The sequence below is a fragment of the Canis lupus genome, chromosome 1 (assembly GCF_048164855.1).
Source record: "Canis lupus baileyi chromosome 1, mCanLup2.hap1, whole genome shotgun sequence".
Taxonomy (NCBI): domain Eukaryota; kingdom Metazoa; phylum Chordata; class Mammalia; order Carnivora; family Canidae; genus Canis; species Canis lupus.
This window is the reverse complement of record NC_132838.1, coordinates 66,668,322-66,686,658: the sequence shown is the minus strand read 5'-3', so window position 1 is coordinate 66,686,658 and position 18,337 is coordinate 66,668,322. Positions and strand designations below refer to the sequence as shown.

General features: G+C 37.1%; 1 long non-coding RNA gene across 26 annotated transcripts in view; it reads left to right on the top strand.

Moving 5' to 3' along the window:
* Positions 1 to 18,337, top strand: part of LOC140637110 (uncharacterized) — a 182,394-nt gene that overhangs the window by 66,960 nt on the left and 97,097 nt on the right. For 21 of the 26 annotated variants that reach the window (XR_012034364.1, XR_012034368.1, XR_012034403.1 and 18 more), the window contains one exon: positions 8,126 to 8,272. The exons of the other annotated variants lie outside the window; for them this stretch is intronic. This is a non-coding gene — a long non-coding RNA (uncharacterized lncRNA). The remainder of the gene's footprint in view (positions 1 to 8,125; positions 8,273 to 18,337) is intronic. 26 annotated transcript variants of the gene reach the window in all.

Below are 18,337 nucleotides of genomic sequence, written 5' to 3'. Positions count from 1 at the left end.
TATACTCATTGTAAAGAAGGTGCTTTATAGGCATGACCATGTTTAATCTTCATGTCGACCTTGTAGTTTAGGTACCATTAGCTGTCATTTAGTGGTGGGGAGTCCCAGGCCTAGAGGGTTTTAACGGCCTCCCTGAGGTCACAAGAAGTCAGTGACAAAGTTCGATTAAATTCAGTTTTGCTTAAATTTAGAGTCACTACTGACTCTTCTGGAGATACGCTTTAGAAATTGAAAGTCTGAGCTGAGGTCATATTCTCAGACTAATTATATCCTTATTACATAAACTATATTACCCTGTTCTTCACCATATTTGTTCTCGAGGTATTCTTATGAGCTGGGATTGCAGTGGAAATGAATTAGAGAAACATAACACTCAGAGAAGACGGGGTCAGTAGCAAGATGAGAATGTCCTAGGGTGCATTGCACTGCTAGGCAATGAGAGTTGCAATTTGCTTTTCCTGAAGTACCTGCCATGCTTTTATCACCACATTAGTGCCCTTCACATTGGTATACAATGTGAAATATTTATTTAATAAACAAAAGTGTAGGAGGCATGTTGTTTGTTCTTCCAGAGTTGCTTCCTTGAAGAAACCATTTTTAGCCTATGCTTGTGGTCAGAAGGGACCATCAGTATCAGTGCTCTATTTTTCTCCTAGAGAGTCCCATAACCTGGGCCAAACAAGTTAGAGTATTGTATTTCTCTGGATGCAATAATTGGTCCAGAAGAGGCATATCATCCAAAGAGAACTGATAAGAGAATGTTTCTGCTATCAGTGCCTGCTTACCAAGGAAAAAAAGATGTGTTTATACTGAGATGGATTATTTTAGAGCATGTGAGTCTTTGGCTTCTGGTATACATTTTGCTCAACACTTGGATTGGCATGAATAGAGAATGAAGTTTCAGCAGAAATGAGAATTGCTGAGAGGTGAAGAAGGAAAAGGACCCCAATAATACTGCCTAAACTCCTAGATTGACTCATTCATGATTCAAAAAGCATTTGTTGAGCATCTACATTACCCTAGATACAGGGGATCTAAGTGGACAGGAGTGAACACGACAGAAAATTTTTCTGCTCTAGGAAAGAGACACGAATGCATCCATCATCCACCCATCCATCCGTCCAAAGTCAAGCAATTATAAGAACACACAAAAAAATATAAAATGAAGAGTGAGAGAGTCTTTTTATTTACGAAAGGATGATCAAGGAAAAACATACTGCAAAGGAGAAATTAGGGCAGAAATTTTGATGCAAGAATGTCATGTAGATATCTGAGAGAAGACATCTTGGCAGAGGAAACTGATTCCAGAGGTCCTGAGGAGGAGCAGGTGTTCTGTGTGGCTGAAGCAGAAAGTGGGAGATGGTGGGAGATGAGGAAGAGGCGAGGACAGATTATGGAGAGCTTGCAGGTTCATTATTTTATTCTGAATGACATGGAAAACATTTAGAGGATTTGGTCAAAGGTGTTAAGGAATCCGAACATTTTGAAAAACAAAACCAAAAACGATTTGCCACGCCAGTATTCTGGCGACAAGTGAAAGGTTTCAAGCCACAGTGAATGGTCAACCCTGACAAATGGCACGAATAGGCAATACGGTATAAAGCCTAAAATCTGACCAATGGTTTGCAGCGTGAGGATCACCTGCAGCCTTGATAGAGTGATACATGCAAAGTAACGGAGATGAATGCTCAAGAGTGAGTGAAAGAGCAGCCTTCAGACAGTCCCATCTCAGGATTTTCAAGTTACGAAAAGATTCCTTGTTAGGGAAGCTATTTGGAATTGGGTCTCAGTCTTGTGATAGCTCAAGAGGCCCAGTTAATTTTTAAAGAAAGGCATCCGGCTGACTGCTGTTGTAACAGTTATAAACTACAATGGTTATAAACTATAAACTACAATACTACTACTGAGTCATAAACTCGGAGCTCATGGAAAAAAAAAAAAAAAAAAAACCAGAAACAAGAACACCTCTTTACGGGACTACCACACAGGCAAAACTTTGCTCACAGGAGGAATTTCTTTTTCATCAAAATCCTTTGTCCTGATTACTAGTATCATCATTAGGAGCTATGCTATTTGGTGTTTGAATAATTTGTCGCCAGTATAGATCTTGTTGATGCCATATTTCAATCTTCTCGGATTTGTTAAAGCCTCCTGTGTTTAGTTCAGTAATACGTGGGTTAGCTTCTGCAATTCTGCATGTAGTCAGCTAATCACTGACTGAAAATACGCATAACTTTGTTTTATGCTCTTTTATATTTCATGGCATTATCCCTGTTAACATCTGTCAAGAAAGTTGCTATGGAAACCGAAGCATAACACCCTATATTATACACACAGATTTAATGTGTTGCTTTATATCCTTTCTAGTGGAGATTTTGTGCATATGTTCAGTTTTATATTACTCTCTATTTTATGTCTTAGTTTTCTTTTCAATAAAAGCAAAAGTTATTTGATATTCTAGTGCTCCACTGTTCTACAGAGGGAATTTCTTTAAGCTTTCAAAATTACTTTGGCAGTAGGGTTCAGAAAAAAAAAGAGAATATAGAAAAAGACAGCTAAAGCAAATCATACTCTATTATACTCTTCCACGTATCTGTTATTTAAGGAATCTTTGAATATTAAAAAATTATAATAACTCAGAAAATATTTGGTTTATTAAGAAAACTATATCATTCAGAAAGGGATTGCAGTGTAGTTTAAGAGACAATCCTGAGGATTTTATTGAAAATATTATGTAGTGATGTAAGTAAGGATCAGGGTAACAACCTTTGATATCGTACTTTAAAAGAAGAACCAGTTTAAACAGTAAACAAATTAGATTTATCGAACAATCATTTAAAATTATTTAATTGGACACATTAAGTTATTTATTGAAAACATTATTGATCACTGAATTGAGCTGTTAATGGATTAGGTGTTAATGATGGGGGAACAGGGCTAGCAGAGGACAAAGCACAGCTGATATCCCACAAAGGACCCCCACCCAGGGTGGGAAATGTGTGACATTCCTCAGGAGGCTTCCAATTGTCTTCATGCCTGGCTAGAGAGAGAAGCAATCTTCACCTTGACAATGGCAAGGCCCCCCACATCTCCTTAGCATATGAAAATTCTTTTGAAATCTCCCTTTTCCCTCCCTCCCCCAACTCCCAGGGATATAACCAGCCACCCCTCACAGGCCCGGGGCAGCCGCTCTTCCTGCCAGGATTCTTTCTTGGTCATCGGCTCCAGACCTCACCTGTATTCCAGAACTTCATCATTAACATTGCACTTTTCAGCATAGGTCAAAACTGCTGTGTCGTATCAACCAGGTTAGGTCCTTTTCAAAGATGAGAAACTGAAGTTGGGGAGATGGTCTAGATTGGATTACCCATCTGTCGAGTCACCAAGCATACTACACTATTTGTCGTACTGTTGTGCAGAGTATCTAAAATCAGCAATATTGCAATTTTGTTTCAAAAATATTAAATCATAATTGCTTGAATACTAACTCCTGATTTCATTTTAAAGATTTTATTTATTTATTCATGAGAGACACAGAGAGAGAGAGGGAGGCAGAGACACAGGCAGAGGGAGAAGGAGGATCCATGCAGAGAGCCTGATGTGGGACTCGATCCCAGGACCCCAGGATCACGCCCTGGGCCTAAGGCATGCACCAGACCTTTGAGCCACCCACGCGTCCCCTAACTCCTGATTTAAGAAAAAAACTTTTGCTATTGTATTGCAGCTAAACTTTAGTTTAAACTGATTGATGCTTTAGTTTATTTTTCCTGAGTTTCATATCTATTTTTAAAATTTTCACTGAAGATTCAATTCCCATTCTTCAGGGCAGAAATTCTGTCTTCTATGCATGCATAAGACACACAGAGGCAATAAACTATACTTTTAACACTATGTTAAAAATCATGTAACTGCTGTGTGGGAGCAGAATCCAAGATGGCTTCCCAATGCTTGCCCCTTGGTATATAGGACTTGCATCACTCCCTCACCTGGAGAGTAGTTCATGATGAAGTTCTGGAATACAGATGAGGTCCAGAGCTGATGACCAAGAAGGAGTTCTTGAAGCAACTTTGGTGCATGATGGGGGTTTTATTAAAGCCTGGGGACAGCTCCAAGGGCAGGAAGAGCAGCTGCCCCAGGCCTGGGAGGTGTGGCTGGTTATGTCCCTGGGAGTTGGGAGGGGTTAAGGGGTAGGTTAAGTCTCTAAGGCATTTTGTAGGCGAGCTTTCTAGGACCTCGAGGGGGCTGGCTCTTGTTGAGAACAGGCCACTTAGTCCCGTCTAGTAAAACCTGAGTCATGAGCCCCTCCAGATGTGTATTGTGGGCCATGTGCTGGGAGGTGATGGCCAATGCAAACCGTGGGGGTTTAGAGACAAAGGGAAATTCCTAAAGGAATTTTTATGTGTTAAAGTAGACTCACAGGCTCCTGGGGGGTGGGCTAAGTTGGCCTTGCGCCCTGAGCACAGTCTGAGCAGCAAGGCAGTGGAGCCTGCAGAGGAAGTTACCTTCGTCTGCTTCCAGGATGTGTCAAGGTGCCCCCCGGCTGGGGCCTTGACCTCAGCTGGCCCTGAGGTCCCCCATCAGTTCAGACCTGTGAATATGAGAGCCTGTCGCTCCCTGGATTAGGCTGTGCTGTATAAGACTCTGTTGGTACAGTTTGTGGGGAGGTTCTCCTGCCGACTGTAAAGAAGCAGCCGTGGGACTGTGACAATTGCTAGGACCCAAGAGTCAGGTCTGGAAGCTGAGCGTGGTCCTCAGGAACCTCAAGAACAGCTGCAACAGACTGAATACTTCCAACAACCTGAATGAGCTTGGAAGAGGACCCTTGGCCCCAGATGGAACACAGCCTAGGCCCCTATCTTGGTCACATCTTTGTTAGATGCTGAACAGAGAACCCAGCTACGGGGCGTGTGGAATTCTGACCTACAGATACCATGAGACAGGCAGTGCATTTGGTTTTAAGGTGCCAAATCTGTGATAATTTGTTACGCAGCAATAACAGACTAATAGGATCTGACTTCCTCTCCTATGTTCCTTTCACTTCTTTTCTGCCCTGATGCTGTAAGAGTAGCAGGAGGCCTTACATAAGATGAATCTCAAAAGGAGTCATCAAGACTATAATTGTAGTGGAGACACCGCAACCTGAGGCTGACTTCTGGTGCAGCAAAGTAGCAATCTGTAGATGCTGTTGACCTGTGCCTCGTGTACTCTTACACTTACAATTACTTGTGTGTTTTCTTGGTTCAGACATGTGTCTTAAACATTCTTGGAAGAGTTTTTTATTCCCAAGATTTTCTACTGAAAAGAAAACGTTCCCTATAAATGAATGATTTGATAAAATAATCCATTTGCCACTAATTAAACAGCTCTCTGATATATTTGTCTATTTTCTTGACTGTAATATGTTTTATCATGTTTGTTTCTGAAATCGGGATCCAATGCCTAAATTGACACCAAAAGAAACTTGCTTCCTGAAGGCGGAGGACCGAGTTGTTTTGGAGCTGTCAGTGCCTTGTGTGAACTTAGCCTTGTAGGTATTTTATGTTTATGTAGTTGTCAGTTTGTTTGACTTATCCCCATCATGATCACAAAACCCATTGCTTTATAAATGAAATAGATATCCATAACTGTTGTTTAAAATTACTTCATAAAAAAATAAAATTAGTTCATAAAGTCAGTGTTTTGAAGCAGCATTGATGCGAAAAGTTTTCGTCTATGTGGGAAGGTTACTTGTCATGGGCAATAGTTATTTTTGCTCATTATGTGTGGCCAGAATGTAGAGCCATGTCTAGTATGAACTGTGGAGTTGTGTCTTTGTGTCTTGAGGCAGAGTTGGGTCTCATGTTATAGCAAAAGGCAAAAGTCACATGTTGATAATATTACCTTTGAAAATTTGCCTAAGCCTGTCCTTGTTACATCAGATTGATGTTACTAAGGTTGAGTAATAATTAACTAGTTGTAAGGTGAACTCATTCTAAGTTCCTCCTTTAACCAAGCTTGTGTGGTTTTATCACCTTTGTATGACTATACATTTTAACATCCCAACCAGTTCTTCATTGTAAATAGATTTCTGTATGCACAAAATCAAAGTAAGTTATAAAGGTTAAAAATAAAATATGAAAAATGTATATGAAATAAATTAAATCAAGATGATGCTCCAGGTCTCAGTATTGGTATCAGATGAGAAAGAATTCAGAGGAAAAAAAGGAAAACCATAAAAGTGAGGAAAGTGGCTATTTTCTTTTAGTAAGTGAGGATATCAAGCATAATGAAGTTTTAACAAAATAAAATCTTTACAAAGCAAGAACATCACAACTGATTAAAGAAAAGGGATTATAACTCAAGAAGAAGAAAGGGAAAAAAGAAACCACAATTGTTGAAGAAGACTTTAACGCTGTGTTTTTAAATGGAAGAAAGTAAAAGAAAAACAATCTAAGTAATGTAATTAATCACATTATTTTAAACATTTCTGTATGTCAAATTTAGAAACTAAAAAGGGGCTAAGTCTTAAATACTATTTATGTCATTTGGTGGTTCAGTTATAGGAAATAGAGACCACGCTATTTTAAGCATAAGACATTTGACACAGATAACTTAGTTCATACAAAATTTGGGAAGGCCGAAGAAGTCGGCTGTGGGGTGATCCGCAGGAATGATTCCCAGAATGAGACTGCCAAGTAGGTGTGTGAACTTGCAGCTACCTTTGCCACAGTCAGAAATGTGGGCAATCAGGTGAACACCACCCAACTGTCAAGTTCAAGAATGCACCGCTGGAGTTGTGATTCAGGAATCAGCAAACTGTTGCTGATGCCTCCACTCCAAGTGTTTTTGAAGTTAGTAACTGGGCAGTGGAGTGACCCCATCCTTGTCCTCATTTGCCAGCAACAAGAGAAGAAACCAGAAGTTGTCCCCTCTCTGCCACCCCCACACCCGGGGCAAATCTGCACCTTCCCAATCTCAAAGGATGGAGTGGGGCATCTTCATTGTAATCTAATTCACATCAATGTCCTGAATTGCCAGTTAACTTTGGAAATGTAGTTTTTAGTTTTGTAGCCTTTGTAGTACAAGATTCTTCTATTTCCCTAGAAGTAGACAGAATGGATGCTGAGTGCCAAATTCTCGATGTCTACCTCATCCATGAGACAAACTGAAACTTTTAAAATAATGGGTATATATTTGGATGCAAATAATACATTTTTAATGTTAAAAAACTGAATCATGCAAATCATAGTCTCAGACCACGAATTAATAAAACTAGTAATCAATAATATGTATGTAAACAAAAACAAAGACTGGAATTAGAAATTATTATGCAATTCTTGGGTCAAGTATGAAATTGAATCTGCAGGATCCTTATAAAACAATGATAATGAAAAAAAAAACAATGATAATGAAATTTCACATAATAACATTTTCAGAATGAGGCCAAAGGTGTAGTCGAAAACGTATCATATGTTTTCATTCTTATAAGATCTGAATTCCTGATCTTTGCCAATAAATTAAGAAATGAGATAGTTTTTAGATTTTAGATATCAAAGTTTCAGTTTTAAGAAACTATAATTCTTAGGGTCATCAAGGGTAGAGTGACAGTGATATACGCTTTTAGAAAAATTATCAGTTGGTACAAAATTTTAAAAGTTGGCAATGTGTATCAATATTCTTTAAAGTATGAATAAATTTTGATGCAGCGTTGCCATTTTGGAAACTTTATCCCAGGAAAGTGATGAGAACAAAGAACATAGAATAAGTTATTGAGTATAAAACTGTTTAGCAAAAATTTCCAGTTTTAGCAAGGGTTAGATAAAATATGGTACAACTTTAATTCAATGTTCTGTAACTATTAAGTGTTTAGGGAAATATTTAATGATGGGAAGATGTTCATTAAGTAGTATTTGGTAAAGAACAGTTTATTAAGTAACATGTACAACACAATCCAAATTTCCCTCTCTCTCTATATATATATCTACATATAGAAAATAATACTAGAAAGCTAAATGCAAATATATTAACAATTTTTAAATAGTGGTTGATATATCAGTCTAGATAGGTCACATTATGATTTGGAAACAAACAATACTAAAATCCCAGTGGCTTAATACACAACAGTTTATTTATTCATTCTCTCAAGGTCTGCTGAGGGTACAGGCAACTTTCCAGGGCAGCTGTCTTCCATGTGGGAGCTCAGAACCTCAGGCTAATTCAATCATGTGGCATGTCCATAACAAGTTCTTCTGGGATTGCTGCGGCAGTGAAGAAAATCTGCACGGTCCTATAGGTACATTTCTCCTTTGAGTTCATATTTCACCCATAAACAAGTATAAATAATGAACAGCCTAAGTATCTCAACCTAGAATCCAAAACTTCACTCACCCCACGGGGTTGTTCAACCATTCTAATGTGCCTAAAAATTAGCTTCCGGTTTGTTTCATTCCTTGCAAATAATGTGCTGGCTAATCTGGAATGTGCCATGTACTCCACCAAAGTCTCAAGTACCCCAGGTAAAATGAGAAGGAAATATTTATATCAAAGCCTTGATAAAAATTCTCAAATATCTCATCAATATATAACCGTGAGATGTGATCCATAGCTTATGCTTGTCTCTTAGACTTCAGACACATTCTGTTTTTTTCTTTAGATAATGCTTATAAATGTTAAATACAATGGATTCCGGAGTGATTTTATAGATGGAAATTATATATATTTTTCAGGTGACCTGCCTTTATTTTCCCCACTGGCTGCCATTGTTTTGTATTTGTTGTTCTCATAAGTTTTCCAGGGATTTTATGCACTCTAACTTTCAAGCAGTTTTTATTGCTCAAATTGATTGGGGGCAGGATAATATTTTAGTCATTCTCCTCACCTAGTGTATAAACCTTGTGTTAGCTCCTCTACATCCTGGATCATGGCCTATTCTGATGTGAAATGAGGTTGATTTTTACCTTAAAGGAGGGAACTTACTTCTAAGTAAGGACAGAATCATGACCTTTTATAAGAACTGGATTAATAGCAACTGTGCACCATAGTTAGAAAACCGTTGTAGTTGGCATATAAGCATAACAAATAATAGAAAATATCCTGACATTGAGCAACATCCCAAATTACTGGATTTACATTAGGAAGAAATCTTAGATCTTTACTTTTGGGTTATTCTATCTTCAATGTAAGAGTGATGTGGTAAAGCAGGGATTTCTAAAATGTGCTATATAACTCACTGCTAATTAAACTACTCATGACATAGGCTACATACAAGTGACTTATTCAGAACAGGTGAGATGGGATAAATGGTGGAAAAGAAAAAAAAGCCAAAAATTTTGAAAAGAAAATTGTATATAGTATTAGATGTATAAGATATATGTGATTTCTTGATTCCTTCTGCATGTGGTTATAATCAAATCCAACTTTTCCTATTTCACATACAAAATGAAGTTGGGAATTGGGCTGGGAAGAGAATTTCAATTGGCTTTGACAGGTTGGAGTAATTTTCAACATGGCTTTGAGATAGTGGTTTTGCTTGGCTAATACATATTTTTCAATTTTGTCAATTGAGACAGAAACCCCAAACATTATAAAAGTGTTTGAATACTGGTTGTTTTTTGCCAGGAAGGCACATTGACTTTGGTGTACAATGTTAAGATCATGAATTTTGCTAAATACAATTGCAAACACATGTTCCATTGCAAAGCAGGCAATGAAGAACAAATTAAAAATAAACAACACAGAAATGAGTTTCACTAAGAAACACTGAATAACACCAAGGATATTTTTAAAAATTAAAATAGTACAATTACAACAACTACTTTCCACATTGCTAAAATATTAAAGAAACATATTAGTTGTGCTGTTTCTATTTTTTATAACTGAATCAGAGATACCAAGTCATGAAAACTAGTATCTTAAAAATTCAGCACTTATTAGTGAAGACATTTTAAAAACATAAGAAACTAATTTCAGGACAATTTAAAAATCTTAATTATTAATAATAGTATTTTCTGAAATTTTCTTTTGGTCAGATTAGAATCATATGGATTTTGGACAAATAACATTACAAGACTCAAAGAATAAAAGCATAACTACAATGTGATCTCTAAAATAATGTATAAATAGAATAACTCTGAGTAGGAAAATAAGTGATATTTTAAAATTTCACAAGTAGAATTATATTTTATTCTCTACCCATGATTTCATCACGTTACTTTCTTCTTTCAAATAGTTGCAGAGATGTCCCATCATATTAAAATACGGAATGATGATTTATGGAATCCTTATTTGAAAATCTGTGGCCAACACAATGCTTCCTAACTCCTAATTTAGAATTTCAAATATTCTAGCTTTCTAATCTTTCAATTTGCTCAGATAATTTTCTACCATTACTGCAATAATACCTTCCCAAAATCATTCCTGTGGGACCAACTGGTGGTTAAACTCCAAACTCAGAACTCCAAGGATTTACCATTCCCCTTTTCTCAACTAATAAATAATAGAAATAATTTATTTATTCTTACATTCAATTTAAGTCTTTCTTTGAGATGCATATACCTGTTTGTACTTCTCTTACATTTGTCTTGGTCATGTAGATGTCTTAAATCATAAGTTCCTATAGGATAGGGACATGCTTATTTAATTTGCTTTTAACACAACTAACCGAATGCAATGAAAATATGTGAACTTAACACATGAATCTTGATGATGATGGTGATTATAATAATTTATGTTGTTTCTCTTTGGCTTTTCAGTGGCACTTACTAGTAATTCACTCTTGCTGACAGCTAAGTTTTGTGTATTTTTTGTGTACATTTTCATATTTCTTTCAGCAAAAATATTACATAAAGACATAATGCATAAAACTTAACTGCGGTATTCCTTTAACTTTATCCTTCTCCTCTGGCTCTTTTCCATTTTTCTGGCAGAATTATAGACGAGGCCAAATCTTTGGATTCTTTGCAATTTTCTCTGGATTTACAGCACAAGTCTGTTGATTATTCCATATCAGTCACTATTAATTTCAGACAAACATTAAAGAAATGGGAAAGGGGCACTTAAAAGAAATATGCTGTAGAACAATGCATGGTATTTCACTTCCCGCATTCTATCATAATCCATCATGGCCAAAACTTTGCCAGTCTGCCGGGTTCTCAGAGAATTATGGGGATTTTTTTTTCTGTGATTTTTCCCCTTTTTGCATAGTCAGGAAACTACAAACTATCCTTTTTTTTTTGTTCCAAAGAGAAGACCAGTTATACTTGAGAAAAATAACTTACAGAGAGTCACATTTCAGTATAAATAACTACTAATAAATGCATTTGATAACATCAAGCCTTCTCATTGGAAAATCATGCCAATACTATTTATTAGTTGGCATCTGTAGGCTCTCCTGCATTGTCTCATATGGCTATCCCTAAACAGATTTAAATTTTTAAAAGTTGGTATCATGTTACACACATCTTTTATGTCCTTACTTCCCTACCTTCTAGAATATAATGGATTCCAATCATAAATATTAAAAAGTACATGTTAAAATAGAGTTAGTATTATTAGTATGGTATCCTTATACTTTAGCTTATGGAGTTAACCCCAGGTTTCAAACCAAAGTTAAATTATAAATTCCTAGAGAGAAAATCCTGCATGTCATGGATCTTTAATTGCATTTTCCTACATCAGTAATAGGTCTTGGGCAATTCGCTCTTTTATGTTTCCCTACCTCACTGTCATTTTCTGCATTCTTTCATTATTGAAATACAGTAGTTGCTCAACTTTGCATAGATCCACTGCACAATATCCTCTCCTGTGTGAAACAAAGGAGGCAAGTATGTTAAAGAGCTGTTAGCAGATGAAGTAGGTGTGGCAAAATCCATGAATTTAATTCATAGAACACTACCAGCGTTCACTCCGATCTTATTTATTTGTTGTTTGTACAATATAGAACATTATATCTGCCATAAATGCAAACTAGAGGACGTGTGCATGCTCTGAAAATAGAAGTAAGTCCTGTCAGCTTTGTATCAAAAGAAGATACTAATAATGGATCTATATAAAACAGATATAACTCAAGAGATAGTGTTATCTTTGTTCATTTTGTATAGAGATAAACAGCCTGTACCTTTCAATATTTCCCCTGGTAACATGGTGCTACATCATAGCTAAATAATTTGAATTTTAATACTCACTTTGAGTCTTCAAGAATAACTTAAATAATTATAATTTATATTTCTTTAGTGATTTTAGGGTACTTTTTCAGAGACATGACCATCTTTGAGGTCAAAGAGTTCATGAAATTTGACACAAAAACACTTACAAATACAAGCGATACCAAATCAACTGAACAAATCTAAGTGTGTTCCAACAACGGAGAAAGATTTACTGAAAGATGGCCCATCAACCCAATAAACTATTATATAATCATTTATGTGATAATTATGAGGACTATATAAAATAAAGAGTAACACTAACACTGTTAAGTAAAAAGGTGCTCATAGAGCTACACAGACATCTGATTGGTTACCAACATATTTCTTTAAAGATTTATTTATTTATTAGAGAGATTATGAGCCGGGGGAGAGACAGAAGAAGAGCAGACAGACTTCCTGCTAGCACCAGGCTCAATCCAGGGCTTGAACTAGGACCTGAGCCAAAATCAAGAGTTGGGCACTCAACTGACTGAGCTACCCAGGCATCAATACCAATATTTTTTAAAAACATATTTGTCAACAAAGATTGGAATGAAACAACAGAAATGGAAAAACAATGGTAGATCATAGAGGCCATGTACACAGACTTAGAGCCAGGTTTCCTGGGTTTGGCTTTCAGATTTGGCACTTTTTATTTGCTTTGAGCAAATTATGAAACCCATGTATCTCAGTTTACTGATCTGATATACAAGGATGGATTCTCTTATCCATATCTTTGTTATAGGAATTAAATTGATATAGTGTACATACTATATATGTGTTGATATATTTACAAAAGAAATAGTCATATTATATTAATGAGATTAAAGGAATATTTTGTGTTTTCTCTAGGTAAAGTGAATTTTCGATTTCATCATGTGAGCTAACTGTATTTAAAAAGTTGAGGGATTGCATAAATATTTGGAAAGGATAATGAGTCAAATGAAATTATTTTGGATTCTGAAAAGAATGCAACTCAGCTATCTGGAAAACTCAACAAACAGATAGTTGTCTAAAACATCTGGATAGTCAAGACTGTACTATTCTTAATTATTTCACTCTTGTTTACAAATTTCCACCATTTTGTTCTCTAAATTTATTTATTTATTTATTATTTTAAATTTTTATTTATTTATGATAGTCACAGAGAGAGAGAGGCAGAGACATAGGCAGAGCGAGAAGCAGGCTCCATGCACCGGGAGCCCGATGTGGGATTCAATCCCGGTTCTTCAGGATCGCGCCCTGGGCCAAAGGCAGGCGCTAAACCACTGGGCCACCCAGGGATCCCCTGTTCTCTAAATTTATTGTTAGTTATGTCATGTGTGTTTGGCCTTCACAGCCAAGTTGTATGTTTTTGTTTGTATTTACTGATATTACTTAATATAATTTTCTTTTCACACAAATAGTGATAAATAACTAAGCCTTCTTGAACTTTGAAGATATTTTTGTGGGTCAAAACTTGCCTTCCTCATGGTGTGTCCATGTGCTTCTTTGGTGACTGTTTTGCTGCATTTCTTCAAGTCTCTGGTCTTCCTTTTGAGTTCTTCCTTTAGAGCCTCTCAGAAGACACTTTCTGGGGATCCAGGAATTCTTAATGGTTCAGGTATAGGATTCCTTTATGATTAATGCAGTCTTTGGAGACCAGAGGCTCCCCTGCTGCCATTGTTGTTGCAAGGAAATTCCAGATTAGTGATAGTCTCTACTTTATGCCTAAATAAGCCCCCATAGCTAACTTCAGTTATCTCCATCATTAATATCACCAATGTACCATAATGTAGACTTGTACTGAGTGCTGAAGATACTTTCAATCTACTTCAGGTAAAAGGTGTTGGCAGCAGGAACGGATGAATTCAGGCCAAGGACATCTCATTTCATGGGATGGTGACATCCTCTATTTGGCTGTTTTCTTTTAGGATATCTATCTCCTTCCAGTATGCCTGTGGAAAAACAGGCTCATGACTATTCTTGGGAGGGAATGACTATCTTGAGCAAGCTTGAGATGGGTAGAGTAGAACAAACTTTCCTTTGTTTGCCTTTTTGGGGTTAAATTCTCTATGACAAAAGGTATCACCTTGGCACTTGGTAGCGTCAGAAAGGCACTTGGAAAGCTGGAATGGTGATTTTAGGCCTATGGCTTAAAGTTCAGCCTAACTTATCAGCTAATTTAGAGTTCCATGTTGATATTTGGGATCAAAGACAGCAAGTGACAACAAGTCATTTTTTAAACTGGTGTTCTTATAATTTATATTTCACTTGGACTTGATATTTCAGGAAAATATTAAGGACTTTAGGATCTAATTCTCAAGCTTAGACACTCTTAGCATAAGGAAAATATTTTTCAGATTCATAGAAACTAATATATATAATATATAAATATATTATTAGTATTATATATTATATATATATTTGCTGATGTAGCAACGAAAACTGATTCTAAGTCACACTTGATTTTGAGTAATAGGAGATGTGCTGTAATTATCTGGATCCAAGAAAACTGGCCAAGACCTGATTTCTATGATTGAGCATCATATTACTTATAATTGCATGGGAACATCATTGAAAGACTAATGATATAGATTATGCAGATCAAGTTCAATAGCAATGTCATATTTCAGATAATAATAGGCCAACATTTAAACACACTTTCTTTTATCTTTTTTTTTAAAGATTTTATTTATTTAATTGAGAGAAAGAGAGAGAGAGAGAGAATGAGGGGAGGGGGGAATGGGCAGAAGGAGAGGGAGAAGTGGACTCCCTGCTGAATAGGGAGCAAGACATGGGGCTTGATTCCAGGACCCTGAGATCATGACCTGAGCTAAAGGCAGGTGCTTAACCGATTGCGACACCCAGGCATTTTTTTGTTTAAATGTGTACAGAACCCATTCCACAGTGCATGTGCTTACTTCAAGCCATCAGACTTTCACTGGCTTGAGGTAAGGACTTTCATGTGAAGTTGTGGTCAATGCTAAAATCAGAGAAGTGAGCTGAGATAAATGTTGAATGACAAGTCAGTATGTCATTGGTCAATGAAGTGATTCTGAATGGGTAACCAAAAATAAAGCATTAATAGATTTGTGGCCAAAATCCAGAAATAAGATTTGTAAGAATAAAAGTATCGGGTTGAATTCCAGAAGACTGAGGCATTTGTTTGAGACAGAAATTTTTAGCAGTTAGGGTTTTATGCTTGCTGAAGCATGGTCTGCAGGTGAGTGAGTCTTCCATATTTATAGGGCTATGGGAAGATGGGGCACCGTGATTCTTTAATTCTAGATTCTTTAATTGTAGGTTCTTCCAATTTCATTGATATTAGTGTGTGTGTGTTTATGTATGTGTTAATGGTGTTTTGGTGCACAAGAGATAAGTCCTGTTCTCCTTCAGGGAAATAGTATACACTTGATATTTGCATTAATCTTTTATTAATTGATGTTACTTGAGTTCCATTTAGTACATTCATTTTTGCTATATTTAATGATGTTCTGCAGTTTCCAAAAGTGCTTACTGCCAAGATGTCGTTCACTGGAAAGTAATCCTAACAAAATCAGGAGAAAATACTTAGGACTTTGTTCCAAATCTATAGGTATAAACCTATAGTGGGTATTTTATTATACTGAAATTATTCTACCTAAAACTGATTTATTTTAATATACAGAATTATTCACCTTTTTCCTTAGGAAGAGAATAAACCATGGCTTAGTATGAGAATTAAGAAATGTCTATTTGAATATTATGTCTTCTTAACGAAAAAAAAAAAAAACTTTCTTATATTTTTCCATCTCTTTGTTGAAGTTCTCATTGTGTTCATTGATTCTTCTTCCCAGTTCAGACTGGCATTGTTTTGTCCATTACTTTGAGCTCTTTATCATCTCCATTTCATTGTTTTCTTTCTGGGGTTGTATCTTGATCTTTCATTTGTAACATATTCTCCTGTTTCATTTTGCTTGACACTTTGTATTGGTTTATATATAGTAAATAAAACAACCACTTCTCTGAGTCTTGAAGGGTAGCCCCTGTAGGAGATGAACCTTGTCACTCAGTTCTGTCCCTGTCCTTTGTCATCTCTCACATCTTTATGTTTGTCCAAGCAGCCCCTTGTATTTTTAATAGCTCCCAGTAGTTGGGGATATATCAGTGTCCCTAAGGGGAGGATCTCTGCATCTAGATTCAGGCTGTTTGGAAGACCGATCTTAAAGCAATAGCTTTCAGAAGTATGCAAATATATACAGTCCAGTGGGACTGCAAGTCTTGCTGACTAGACAATTGGATCTTGTCCCCTAGGTGACAGTCACAAAAATTAGGCTCCAAATGAGTATTTCAGCTCTTCTCTGGGAGATATCAGTAAGCTGGAGCAAGGCAGAGGGATAGCTCCAAGATGGCATCTACAAGCTATGTTCCTTGAGAGCAGTTTTGTAATCCACTAGTTATATGCCAAACCTGAATGAAGCCTGTCTCCAGGGCAAAGCTCCAGAAGTCTCCTTCATAGAAAGATTAGAGGGTAGACCTCAGTCTGCTGTCTGCATAGTGCTGTGGGGATTGCAGCCTGCCAAGAACCAACTCTCCAATTGCCATAGTTCTTTGGGACCAAGGAATGCAAGCTGCCTTGGCCAGCAGAGCCAGATGATCAAGGAAATTTTCTAGGTGACAGCTGCAAAAACTGGGGCACTAGACATAAAAATCAGGGCACCAGTTGGGTAAAGCTTCCTTCCAAAAGGCACTGGTGCCCTGGAGTGAGGCAGAGGGAAAGGGTGAAGATAACACCTACCCTCTGAGATTCCTGGAAAGGATTATGGTCAGCCCCTAGATGTGTGTTTAATTAGAAGCCTAGGTTTCAGTCATGATAATTAGTTAATAGACCTTCTTCACAGAAAAATAAAGCCCCTGGGTCTGTTTTATCCCTTGTTGTGCCTGAGTAGGGGTAGTTATAGCTATTTAATAATTCTTTTTCTACTGGTTACAGTCCCATGGAACACACAATTGTAAATCTCACAGACCACCAAAGCCAGGCAATGTAGAAGTGTCCCCTGGAGGTAGCCACAAAAATTAGGATGCCAGATTGAGGTATGAGTTCCTTTCTGGATGATTGTGATTATTATAGACCCATGTATCAGGAATACAAGATCTTCTGTCCTCCAGAGCCAGGGAGTCAAGAGGCATCCCTTGGGCAGCAGCTACAAAGATTGGGCACCGGACACAAATAAAAACTCTTCTGGGAGATACTGGTGCTCTCATCATGGCAAGAGGACAGCAAGATGGCATCTGCCAAACTCCATTCCCAGAAAGTGTTCCAATAGACTTATATGTGTATCTAAAGCATTCCTGCCCCAATACTTTAATGAAGGCACACCAGCCCCCTTCACTTTAAGTCTGCCCACTTTAAGTAGCCCATTGGCTACTTTGAGCTGGATTTTGTAGCAGGTAGTCTGAGTGCGTGGGCCTTTTAGAAGCTGTTTCCCAAGTCACTATAATCTTATAGGTCTAAGGAGAATGCGACCCATTGGTTTTCAAAGTAAGATGTTTTGAGTTCATCTCTCAGGCTCAAGTCCTAAAAGTTGAGGTGCCCATGTGGAATTTGAGCCCTTTTGTCCTCAGAGAGAAGCTCTGGGTTTTGAGTTTTGTTTGAGTGTGAGTTAGCACATCAGAGGTGGGGTTTATGGCAAGATTGTTTCCCATCCTCTCCTATTCACTTTGATGTGGTTTTCTTTTCATGTACCTAATGTGTGGTCATCACTCAGCACACTTCTAGGCTTTTTCTAAGAGGAAATTGTTCCATATATAGCTGTAAACTTAGTGTGCATTGTGGAAAAAGTTGAGTTCATGAACTTCCTACATCACCAGTTTGAACCAGAAGCAAACAGAAGGCAGCAAGCTGAAAAATATAGTAATAAAACTGAAAAATACGCTAAAGGGGTTCAATAGTAGACTAAATTAAGCAAGAGAAAAGTCAACTTAAAGTCCACTCAAAAGACTGTGGAGCTCACCAATCGGGGTAAGAAAAAGAAAAGAATGGAAAAAAAATAAGATAGCTTAAGGAGTTTATGGGACAGCATCAAACCAACATTTATGTTATTGGGATCTCAGAAGAAAAGAGAGAAAGGGGCAGATATCTTGTTTGAGAAAATAATGGCTGAAAACTTCCCTAATCTGGGGGGAAGAAATAGATATCCAGATCCAGGAAGCCC